This window comes from Acromyrmex echinatior, chromosome 13, assembly GCF_024713525.1.
Source record: "Acromyrmex echinatior isolate Ae372 chromosome 13, ASM2471352v2, whole genome shotgun sequence".
Lineage (NCBI taxonomy): Eukaryota > Metazoa > Arthropoda > Insecta > Hymenoptera > Formicidae > Acromyrmex > Acromyrmex echinatior.
This window is the reverse complement of record NC_141864.1, coordinates 5208422-5220980: the sequence shown is the minus strand read 5'-3', so window position 1 is coordinate 5220980 and position 12559 is coordinate 5208422. Positions and strand designations below refer to the sequence as shown.

Here is a 12559-nt window from a genome sequence, read left to right as displayed (position 1 = left end):
GCAAACTTTTAAATCATATTAAACTTGATATAGAATCATATTAAAAAACTGTAATATAATATATGATAAATAATAAAAAATAAACGTCACAAAAAAGGTCACTTCAATCAAAATTTCGCAGCTTCGGATGTGATAAGTTAGAAACCTTTTGTAAAAAATGACATTAATTAATTGATAACAATACAGAAATTTTGAATGGAGGCCTACATTAGCAACAAAGATATTATCACTTTTTCCTCTAATATAAAGTAATATTAACATATTTGTAATACACGTCTCATTAGCTACGTCCATGTTCAAACATTAGATATACATAATACATACGCTACCTCAAATTAATCGACTCAATTAATAATGTCAATTGATCTCACTTGATTGGCCTTTGGACACCGACAATTGTTCGAGGTCATCCTGCGCTCGTCCAAAATATCATGTCACACGAAGGCGAGCGAAACTTTTTTGACCTTTTTGTACCTTATCGCCATCGTGCCGGTCATAAAACTTGACGAGCCGCCGCAACCCGTTGAAATTGGTTTTAATAAAGAGCTAGGAAAACAGCGTCCGGGGGAGAGATCCATCTTCCCTATCGATAAAAGTTCCCGGTCGCGAGAGCAGGTGGAAAAGAGAAAGAGGGAGGGACGCGGACTCGACGTACACGTTCAATCACTGCCACCCGGATCGAAATGCGGACGATCGAGACATGCGGAGCTCGCACCCAGCGTCACCGGGGGATGAGCCATCGGTACAGGTGCCCGGGAATTCACGAACGGCGAAAAAATGCTAAAGTCAGCGACCGTAGTGACCGTAATAAATTCGTTCTGCGAACCAACGAATTCAGCCAGCCAGCCAGCCAGCCAGCCGCGCTCGATCTTGCACGGCTTCCTCCGCAGCCGCAATTTTCCATCGAATGTTCCTGCGGCCAGAGGACACGTGGGACGAGAGAACGAAATTAGAGCAATCTTCTCTAATGGTAATTAATGCGACGACGCGGTCGATGTAACTCACGTTTGAAAGAACATTCGCGCGATCAGATCGACCGTCTGGTTCGCTTCGAATCGAAAGACTCGCCGTTGGAACTGGACCGACAGGCAAAGGTTGAAAACCTTTCGGGTTGAAAACCACCTCCACCGAGGAACGAAACGACAAGTTCACTATCTGAACTACGTACAGCGATGGTACCGATGGTGATGGCAGTGGAACGATCGTGGTATCGCAGCTAGCACTTTTAAACAATGAGGGCTGATTGAATCGGGAGGGAGAGAGGGTGATGGCATCAGCGGTGCGTTTTCGTCGAAGCTCGAAACCCGAGCGTTCTATGCACCCATTTTCACCCCTCGACCGAAGGGAATGAGGGCCGCCGGTCTTCCTCGAGCTCGACGAAGGCGAGATGGCGGTGGCACGTACGAGCGAAAACACCAGCGTATATTTACCCAGCGTCGTCGCTTCGCCGTTTATCTTTACCAGCGAGGCGATCGGAAAGGCGTGCGCTGTTGTTATTCTCAAACAGGCAGCGATGCGGTTACCCGGTATAAACGGTATTACCGTTCATCGTGCGAGCACGTACAGCATAGGTACACTAAACTCGATGAGTTGGTCGTTTTCTTTCTACTCTCGCGATATGCACGTTTAATTACCATTAACACAGCAAATAGAAGCGCTTTGTAAACATTTAGTTTATTAAATTTGCGCAAGATGGTTTTTTTTTTACGAAAAAGCGATTTCAGGAAACGTTACCACATCGTTACACGGTATAACACGATGTTAGGTGTTAATGCAATCACGGAAAGCATCGTAAGAAGGATATAATGGCCAAATGGAACAGGTACAAACCGCAGTTCTTAAAAGCTCTCTTCAGAACCTCGCCGGTGCTCAGCAACATCTCTTTCTTCTTCCTCGCATGCTTCTGCCGAAAGACTTTGAACTTGCACCGCATTAACCAGCGGCCGTGCTCAGAAGCAGCACGAATTCGTAACATTACTTCGGATAGCTTCACGCTGAGAAAAATGCCGTTTCTTACAACGATGTTAAATTGGTCTGTTGTAAAGAAATAACAACCGGGAGGAAAGCAGGAAGTAGAAAATAGAGCGGGCGCTCGTTATAAACCCGATTTAGGGAGTAGAAAAATGCATTCTGCAACGGAACGACTTATTTCAGGATATTAATTTTCTATAAGCTAGGTTTTTTGCTAATTAATGAACTATTAGATTTGCGTTTTAACCTTAGAATATTGAGTGATACAGTATTAGTATAAATACGTAAATTTGACAAGAAAATGGGCCACCTTTAATTTAATTACTGTAACACAAGTTTGTCATGCAAGTCGTATTTTTAATAACAAAATATTTATCTAGAATTGTATAAACATAAATAACTTAATTATTAATTTAAAAGGAAAGGAAAAATAACATTATCAAATTCAATCTTGAAATAATATGAAGTATGTAATATCTAATTTTATGTGCATGCACGTGTATCTTTTTATGACACTTAAATAAAAATGTGTAGTAACATAAAATAATAACACAAGACAGCTTAAAAATTGAAATTATTTATCGCGTTCTTCAAGTAGAAACCAAAAGTCATAATAATATCATAAGAACATTATCACGACCTAATGTGTCACTTATAAGTTCATGATGACGTTCTATGAAACCATTATGACTTAATTATGATTCTATACTCTATCTGGATCTCTGTTATAATATTGATCACCAGATTCAAATTAATATATAACGAACAGAATTTTTTAAATGTCTTGTCTCCGCGTGTCTCAGCTTTTAGCATAGCAAATTGGACCTTCTAATAATCACTAAAGGCAAAGCTTAATGACTTCACTTACTTATACATAAAATTTACACATCAATAGCATTCTAGAATTAGTACGTACGGTGAATTGATTTGTGCAGTGAGATCTGTTTTCTAAATAGTTAAGTATAGAAAGTACGTGTAATCGACTTTCTATTGACATTGTTAAGTGTCAAACTACTGAATGTTACAATAAGGATTATAGTTAATAATTTAGGTAAATAATCACTTGTGGAGATTTATTCGCACACGTGACTTCTCCATTAGTGGGTTACATTATGACAAAATCCGACGATCAGTATGCATGATGTGCGCATTAATTAATGGAAAAGCGACAGCTTTAATAGAGCCTGATAATAATATACCGCGCGCTTACTTGCTAATGGTTTTCTATCGCGAGTGAGGGAATAATTAACTCATTACAAGCGATCGCGCATTGATTAAAGTCCACTACTGCGGCGGACGAATTCGGACGGTCCATAATTGGCTTACAATCGATTTTAAAAATGTGAATCAAAGGTGCAGCTAGCTGTGCCAAATACAAGTGCAATTCGTTGAATTGTTATAATTATTATTTGAAGCGCAAAGTTTGTACTTCACGCATCAGTAAATTGCGCATCGCATTTGACCTTATAAATTATAACGCTTGTATGTTAAATATTACCAAAGTAAATAAAACGTTACAACTGATTGTGTGTAATGATTAGATAATCTTTACAGATATTTATTAACTATATTATATAATTCATATATGTCTCTAATATGGGATATTGTAAAAGTGATAATTTGTAGGTAGATTGTTGAAAACTTGTAGATATCTTTTGTATTGTTAACTACTCAAAAAGAAAAATACTGTCATCATTATGTCATGTATGCAGCTCTAAATACGTTGAATAAACACGCACTCTGCAATTGAGCGATAAGGAAATTCTCAAGATCCGTACGCATTCAACACTATATTTACCGCCTACGTATGCTCGAGCGTTTACGGCACGTCTTGATGGTGAAAAACGCGACCCTGGAGGCAACAATTTTCTTTAATCGGTACGGGAGCTCGCATAATTGCGTCTGCTCGCTCTCCACACTTATATATACGTCGATCCAATCGACGGCCACGGCTATATAATATACCAGGTGGTCTAGAAGCACCGTATGTATTCCATACAATCGCAAATATCAGACGTTAAACTATAAAAATTAGTTACAATATCGAAGCAACGTTGATTACGAATATATTTTTTACTAAAAATAAAAAATCCGGTGAACAGAATCTCGAGAAGATATACAAAAACGAGGTCTTATTCCACTGATTAAAAAATATTTCGCTATTTTATTAGAAGATAAAACTTGAGTACTTGTGATAAATACTGGCCTTCATAACTAAGAAAAAAAATCAATTTCGCGTTTAATGAACTATATGGTTGTACCGAGTACATTCGGGACACTCCGTATACGTATATTCCGGACGAGAAGGCACATAAATGCCTTTGCCCGGTTGATTGAAATTTATGTTTTAATTCATAGTCGAATAGGCGGGAATGGCAAACAACGTGCGCGCATGGTCGTCGACGATGGACCGCGCGGAAGAGAGAGATGGAAAGGGATGTGTGTGCCGCACGGTAGCGAACGAGAGGGAAGATGAACGAGGAAAGGGTGCGAGGGCGGGTCATCTCGTTTCTCTGTTTGCTGTTAATTTACAGTGACGCGCCGCGGCTGAGTGCGTCCGGCGCTAATAAATTTCTAGAGCCACCCCGGCAACTCGACACTCCCTCCTCCTCCTCCTCCTCTCTCCCTGCACTTTTTCCCGCACCCCTATTTTCATTGTCTCCCCCGCGCCCCTCTTTCCACCCTCTTCACGATCCACCGCAGCGACGAGATATTCCGGCCGCATTGAACAGCCTGTCGGCGCCGCGCCGCCCGATGTAGCGGCTCGGAGAAAAAGCGGCCTGTAAACGTGACACACGACCGCACGCGGGGATTTTGTATATTTAATCAAATTGTAACCATTACCATTCGTGCATTACGAAAATTTCATTTTAATCGCTACACAGCGGAGCACTTCGATTGCCGAACTAATTGCGGAACACAATGTCTGTATTATTGATCCTTTTTACGATAATATCGTTACGAGCGAAAATATAAAAATGATATTTTTTTTTAGACTTGTGCTTCGAAATTCTTCGTATGGAGAAAATTAATAAAATACATATATTTTTTAACGATTGACATGTATTTTTTATAACGTAAAGTAACATTTTTATCAATTATAACGTAGAATTTATTTTGGAATTAAAGAGATTTATAATTCTGTATTTTAAGATCTCAAATCTCTTCGTAAATGAAATGCAAATAAAAAGAGTTGATATAAGATCTGGTAAGATAACGAGAAATTAATAATTTTGTCCAAATAAATAATTAAAGTTTAAAGAATGAACGCTTCACGAGCTTCGCTGGAATTGGGAGCTGATGTAACGCCTCGGATGATTATAAGTTTCTAGAGTTCTCGGTGGCGAAACGCTATCCTTACTTCAAACTCGTTTCTTGCGATTTTTCTACTTCGCTTTCTTTATTCGCCGGTTTTAACGAAGCTCTAAAACTGCGTCATTACTATCGAGATAAAGTAACTTTCTTTTAAACGTAAAGTAATGCAACTTGTATTTTCTTAAAAGTGGACGATACCTCGATACAAGTAAAGCCAGTAAATTTTCCTCTGTTCCTAAACTTCTTGAGGATTTACAATTTTTGTATTTTTTCCGAAAGAAACTAAATTCATCTTGATGACTATCTCGAAACATGTAATATGTATCTACAAACAAATATCTGCTGCATTGCAGTGTGTTCGATTTATTTTGAAAATTTCTTTTGTAAAAGTAAAACTTGGTACAAGAGTACATATGAAAATATTCTAAACCCTCTCGCACAATTTTATTTAATCTCCGTGCTATTTCATACTTTACTGTTATAAATCAATACGCCGACGAAAACCTCCTAGTTTTATTTCTTCGCATCGTAATATCATATGATAATGCAAAATCGTCGAGCCGCGCAAAATGTATCGGAGCTTGAGAAAGTAAAGCAGTTTAAAGGCCGACAAACAAAGTGACGACCACTAGGGACGGTAAATTTTCATCGATATACAAGGCAAAGCACACCGTGAGAAATGGCGTTGCGAGCAAATTGTACTAGCAGTCAGTATTTTTGCGCGAGATTTATGCACAGAGATTTATGACGATCGACACGTTTCGCGAATTTCAGGCAGTCCGCGCGTGTTTGCTTCAGTATTTTCAAAATGGACGTTATGGCTTCCTCTGTGCAACATTGAGAGATTTTAAAATGGTTACACAGTTCGACATTGAGAAATATATTGAAAATAAAATATTTCGCCATTGAGACTCACACACACACACACACACACACACACACACACACACACACACACACACACACACACACACACACACCCACACTTGACATACATATATATATATATACACAATAAAAATTACGAAACAAAGTATGCATTTAAGTGAATCCTATATACATATACATGTGTGTGTGTGTGTGTGTGTGTGTGTGTGTGTGTGTGTGTGTGTGTGTACATACACAATATATGTGAGCCTCAATATCGAAATATTTTATTTTCAAAGTTTCAGTTAGAAAAACAAAATATATATCTTTATATATACATATCTGTATAAAGTCACGAATGATAAAGTTATAACGAACTGGAAGTCGAATTCGTTGCCCGAAGTTGCATCCAATTATCCATGAATTAATAAAGATAAGAAATTACTGTAAGAGAACAGCGCCGATTTATTTCTTAATAAAATTTATTGGAATATAAACGCGCTGTGCATCGTTAAAACCTACAGTTAAGTTTCATTCAGCCTCAGCCGTCGATTTAAGAGTGCTCGACCATGTTTAAATTTACACGCGGAAAAGGAGCAGTCGACGATTTTGTGTGGAAGTTTAACCGCTTTCAAATATCTCATTAATTTCTGCCGATGGCAGACGCAAGTTCGCCGTTCCGCTGCAGTTTCGAAACTCCCGAGAGATCATACTCTGGGGCAAAATAAAGAAATGCAGGGAACTTTACTTGAGCCATCCCACTGCGGAGCGATGAGACGAACAGAAAAGAAATACGAGAAACAAGTCTTCTTTCTGTTAAAACAGAGATGTATGTGAGTACGTATCATCATCCACGCGAAAAAAACAAATCTAATTTTCTAGTAATACTGACGTACGGCAATGTAAGATATTTCAAGCACATAAATGGAAATGAAAATGCAGAAAAATAAAAAGTACTTAGTTGTCTTCTTAAAATGTGATCGTTAAAACTGATCAATCAGTATTTAGAAACGTCATAATTAAAATAATAATAATCATAGAAACTTGAATATCAATTTTTAAGCTATCTTTCTAAATAACATATTTCTTTCTCAAAATATTTGAATGTTCCAGTCACATATTCCGTTGACTTTGCGTTAAATTGATATGGAAAATAGTGCCTAAAAATTTATAAACTTTAGTTTCAAAAACTAACTCTGTTTTTTCAAAAAGATATAATTTCGACCGTTGTTAAACACATTTATTGCGAAATAGTGAACGGGGTATGTATGAAATATCACCTATATGTACGCGTGCGTAACTTTTACATATTCTACATGTTACTCTATACGCAAAATGTAAAGCAGAGAGAACAGGAGAACACGTCAGAATTGCGAATATGCCGGTTTCACTTCAATACGACTCGTATTTCACTCTGCGTCGTGAAGCTGCGTATAGACATTGCTTCCAGTTTTTGAAACTATTGTGATGTTTTTGTTTGTAACTACTCACCAAATACGAACGCCGTTTCTATTCAGTCAGTTCTGAATTTGTGCAAGCACGTATTTTTTTCCTCCCATAAAAAGGGAGGCAACCGAAGCGCGAGTTCGTGCATTAAAAATTATTTTATTTCAATCGAAATCGAAGAAAAAAAGAATTATAAACAATCCTTGATAATAAAACGATATTAATGGAATATCAACGAATGATATTGCTAAAGAAAATATACAGGCAAATTTTAAAGTAATTTATTTCGAGAGAGAGAAATATTTTATATTATATTATTAGAAACTTCTGTGACATTTTTTATTTTCCGGAAATGTTTAACTCTTAAACATAAATCACATTCAATTAAATATCGTTTTATATTATTAAAAGTTTCATAATTATAATTTCAATAAATGCTAAAAATGTTTAATTTTATCTTTTTTTTTAAAAATTGGTTAATTACTTTTTTTATTTTGAGTTCTTGATATATTTTAAAAGAAATGTAATTGAAGAAAAGAAAAAGATCTTCTTCTCTCTCTATGTTTCTAAATCTCTATGTTTCTCTAGTCAATTTAGAATAAAGAGAAATTGCAAAGTTGTATCAATCAATATTTAACGACTCGATTCATTCATTCCTTCGTCGATTCCCTAGAGATAACGTCTAATAATAGAGTAACCTCCAAGAATGAGTTAAAATGGTCGAACTGATCGGACGCTCATTGCGAGAAGACAAATTTGTCCAGGAGCTATAAATTCGTGAGTCGATCGTGCGGCGGAAAGTTCTCAAGATCGAAGTTCTACTGTAGAAACGTAGAATCGAGGCGGTAGATCAGCACCGGGCACTTTATCAGCTAAAAGTCGGACATGGTTCGGCCAGAAGTACGACAACGGGAGGAGCAGATTTACATGCGAACAGTGCATTCGAGTTCGCGACCTCTCGCATTCAAGAGACATATCATCCCTTATGGATACGCGCGATAACTCGCATAACTTATGCAATCTCGGCCTTCTCGCCATGCAAAGTGGGTTAGTCCGTTATTTCAATGAAACGATGTGGTCGCCGGACGAATGAAGTTGTAAAGGATTCGAGAGTATGAGGATGATCTTTATCACATATAGCTATAGAAAGTAATATATAATATATGTATGTATGAGAGAGAAAGGGATATATAATATCACATTGTATAATACTTTACAACAAGGAAAAGGATATAGTTGATAGTAATAATATTAATAATAATTTTATTGATATGCAGTAACAAAAGAAAAAAATTAAACATCAGTAAGACAGATGCAATAAAGGACAACAAAAGGTGATCAGGCATTAACAATATAATGCTATTCGATACTCTAAATCTCAATAAAGAAAATTAGGACAATTGTATCTGATTGTATAAAACTGTTTAAAAAATTTTTGTTTTACATTTCCTTTATATTCTTTCTAAATTTCTTGAAGTGAAATCTCACTTTCTTGGAACGAAATTTTACTCCAAGAAATTTAGAGAATTAAATTCGAGTTTTTAGCGAAGTGACATATAAACAAATAAAAGTCCCAAGAATACATTTTGTAGATTTCTTTGGTAAATTACTATGGATTTTTATAGACTGATGTTCATGTATAAAATACTTTAAAGATAAGACATGTTAAAAATAACGTTTATAAAATAATTGGTATAATATCTTTTACTTCGTGATTTCGCAAATGTTTTTTTTTTTCGAAAATAATAATTTATATTACAAGTAATTCCCTCTTGATTTCGTACGATTCTCTATTACTTTAATCATCTTTTCTACCCACTTCTCTGCCGGTGCGCATTGCGATTCGATCCGAGAAAACAATTAACGATGGAAATCACGGCAGCTCGCTTTCGTTTCCCGTCATCGTTTTCAATCGGCAACGGGGGTCAAATTGCCCGTAGCTTTTACTAACGGGATTTAATTAACTCCGCTCTCAAGGGAAGTAATAATGGCACATTTTATATAAAATTCGTGGCGGGGCGAAGACTTTACTTATCCCCCGGGACATCGATTTGTTCGAGAAATGTGGCATCATTATTGCATAATTCCTAGGTAAGATAACAAAGCTTAGCTGCGATACAAAACCATTTGAAACAATTACGACTTCTACACTGCGCTCTTGTGATGGGAGTATCGAACATATAATAACTTCATCATACTCTCGGTGTCTCCTATCTTACCAATTGCAGGCGACATTTGAAGTTAAGAGGATCCCGCTTGAGTTCGTAAAATTAAACTTGTGATCGTTTCCGTTTTATCTTTGCTTTCACGATGTCTATGTATTAAATATCACGGTAATCTCAAGTGTGACACTTGGATTTATGAGTTAAGATAAATTTCATTTATATTTTCTCCAAAACAATGTGTATATTATATAATGTATAGAGGAAAGTCAAGAGCCGAACCGATATACCAATTTGTTTTTAGAAAATATTTCTTCAACAAAAGATAAAAATAAAACTTTAAAAACATAAGTACTAAAAAGTGTCTTTCATCACATAATATAAACAGTTTTTATAATACTGTTTGCAATTTTGCAATAATTAACTTTTTCATAAGGTAAGCAAAAAATGGACTCCAAAACTGACACAGTAGGCAGTAATGTTACATATTCCTATTTTTTTTCACTCTTCGTTATGAAACATTTTTATTGAATTATATACATATTTATTTTATGTTGTTCTTCAAATAACACGATAGTTTTTCTATATATGCACGATTGTCTTTAATTTCAATAAAGCTATTTGATACTCTAAAGCAACATTATAAAGATTAACTAAGCCCATGATCTGTTTTACAGACAGATGTGGCGATTTACGCACTGTACTTCAATTTTAAATTTAAAATCGTATTATGAAAAAACTAAGAAAAAAATATATAAATAAAATTGATTTAGAAAATTACAAGCATTTAAAATGATGTAATATTATTAATAATATAGTCATTATTATTTAAACTACGCAACAGACCATGATTTTATTAGTATTAATAAAGTGCAATAGTCAATTTCTGAGAAAATAACTAATAAGGGGATGTCACTTATATGTCATAAGATTTATGTCAGTATCGGCGATTCTCTTCTATACCTACTATTAATAATATTTCGAGTACTGTTTAAATATCATTCATTATTTTAAAATCGAAAAAAAGTCAAAGTTACTTCTTCGATTAACCCAAAGTTGAAAACATTAAAAAATCAAAATTCTTTCTTACTGCCGATTGACAAAATTATACAGAGTATTCATGAACAGGTAAAAAAAAAAAAATTGGGAATGTTCATCAGCATCGACTCAACAGCCACATCGCGTCGCGTCCAAGTTTGATTAAGTGGCGGCCGTTACCCGCGCATACCAGTATTAGCGAACTTGCTGGGAACTTGTTCATTAATGGATCGGAGCTCTCGCGGACGCCTTGGGTAAATCCACGCTGTAATCCGATGGACGAGCTCGTCGGACGGCAATTGAAACTGCCAGCGGCAGCCGAACTGCCGTCCTGGGTCGCCCGCAAGTAATATACGCGCGTATAATTAGTTGCGTCGCACACTCGATAGCGCGCTCCGCTGGGTGATTTGTTGGACATGGTAATTTTATCGCTCGTGCATGTCTACGTGGCGTGTTTCCGTCGTGCAACCTGTGTAGAGTCTACTGCTTACTGCAACTTGATACCATCGAGCAGCTATCGATGCTAAAAGATAACTTGGTGTAGTTCTCATTGCCCGTAATTGACAGTATTAATCCTCCACCGGTTAAGTTGGACTTTAAAGGCATTATCGGTATTTTGATTGTAATTTCTGATGGTATACAAATTTAAATCTACAAATTAAATACAATGATACTTTTATATAATAATTAAATATAATATATTTAAATAAATTAAATAAGAAATAGGTAAAATGTTAGATATCAAAAAAGCAATGATAATCAAATGTCTTGAGTTAGAATTTTGTTATTTTTAATTTCCACGTATATTAAATTATACATCAATCCATTTCTGATTTAGTTTTAAAGTAAATAAATGTCCAAATTAACGTATTTAGTAAATAAACTTTAAAGCAAATTTAATATATTTTCGTGAATTAAATTATTTAATTCCATTATTTTAATTAATTAACGACTTAGTCGTGATCGAGTAGTGACGACCACTAAGTGATTTGACATTATGAATTCGATTTCTGTGATATTAAAAACTCAAAATTTTCACAAGCGTAGAAATTTTTCCACTTTTTATACAATCCTCTGAACAATAAAAAATGCACTGATACTTTAAGATCTAGATTGCTGACGGAAGATGCATAATTCCGCACTGTCGATAAAGGATTAATTCTTAAAAAAATACATCATTGTTCTTGCAGAGTGTAGCATTATATGTAATAAACAAAAATTCTCTTTCCTAGCAGACGACCAGGGTAGACTTGTACTTCCGGGAATCGAACGAAAAATATCGGCATGTCAAATGAAAAGCATCGATACTTCAGTAGCACAGTAATATCCTTAGGGTAGTTAGAATCGCAAGCGCTATATCCTGAAATACGGCCAGTCAGTGGCACGAAGACGGCGGAAATTGATGATGATAGAAGAGCGAGAACTTCGCCGGAAATTAGTGACTTGAAATAGAACGAGAAGCAGGTGCGCTTGATAAAAATATTAGGGTAAACTCAACCGTTATTACCCATTTATGCATACATATACGTTCATCGACCACTAAAATCTGCGAGTTTGTTTAGTACTTTAGGGTGTACGTTAGTCTTTGTTCTTACGCAATGTATATTTTCATGAGGAATTAAATTATGATATAAAGTAAAATTTACTTACCTCCTAATCTTATTACGTATCTACACCAACTTATCATTTCTCTTTGTAATGTAATTAATAATAAAACAAATGGATGACATAAATTAGCCTAAAATAAAAATTGCTACGAA

At 35.7% G+C, this 12559-nt stretch overlaps 1 protein-coding gene across 5 annotated transcripts in view; it reads left to right on the top strand.

Annotated features, from left to right (window-relative positions):
* Positions 1 to 12559, top strand: part of LOC105150873 (uncharacterized) — a 157736-nt gene that overhangs the window by 95768 nt on the left and 49409 nt on the right. The window lies entirely within an intron of this gene.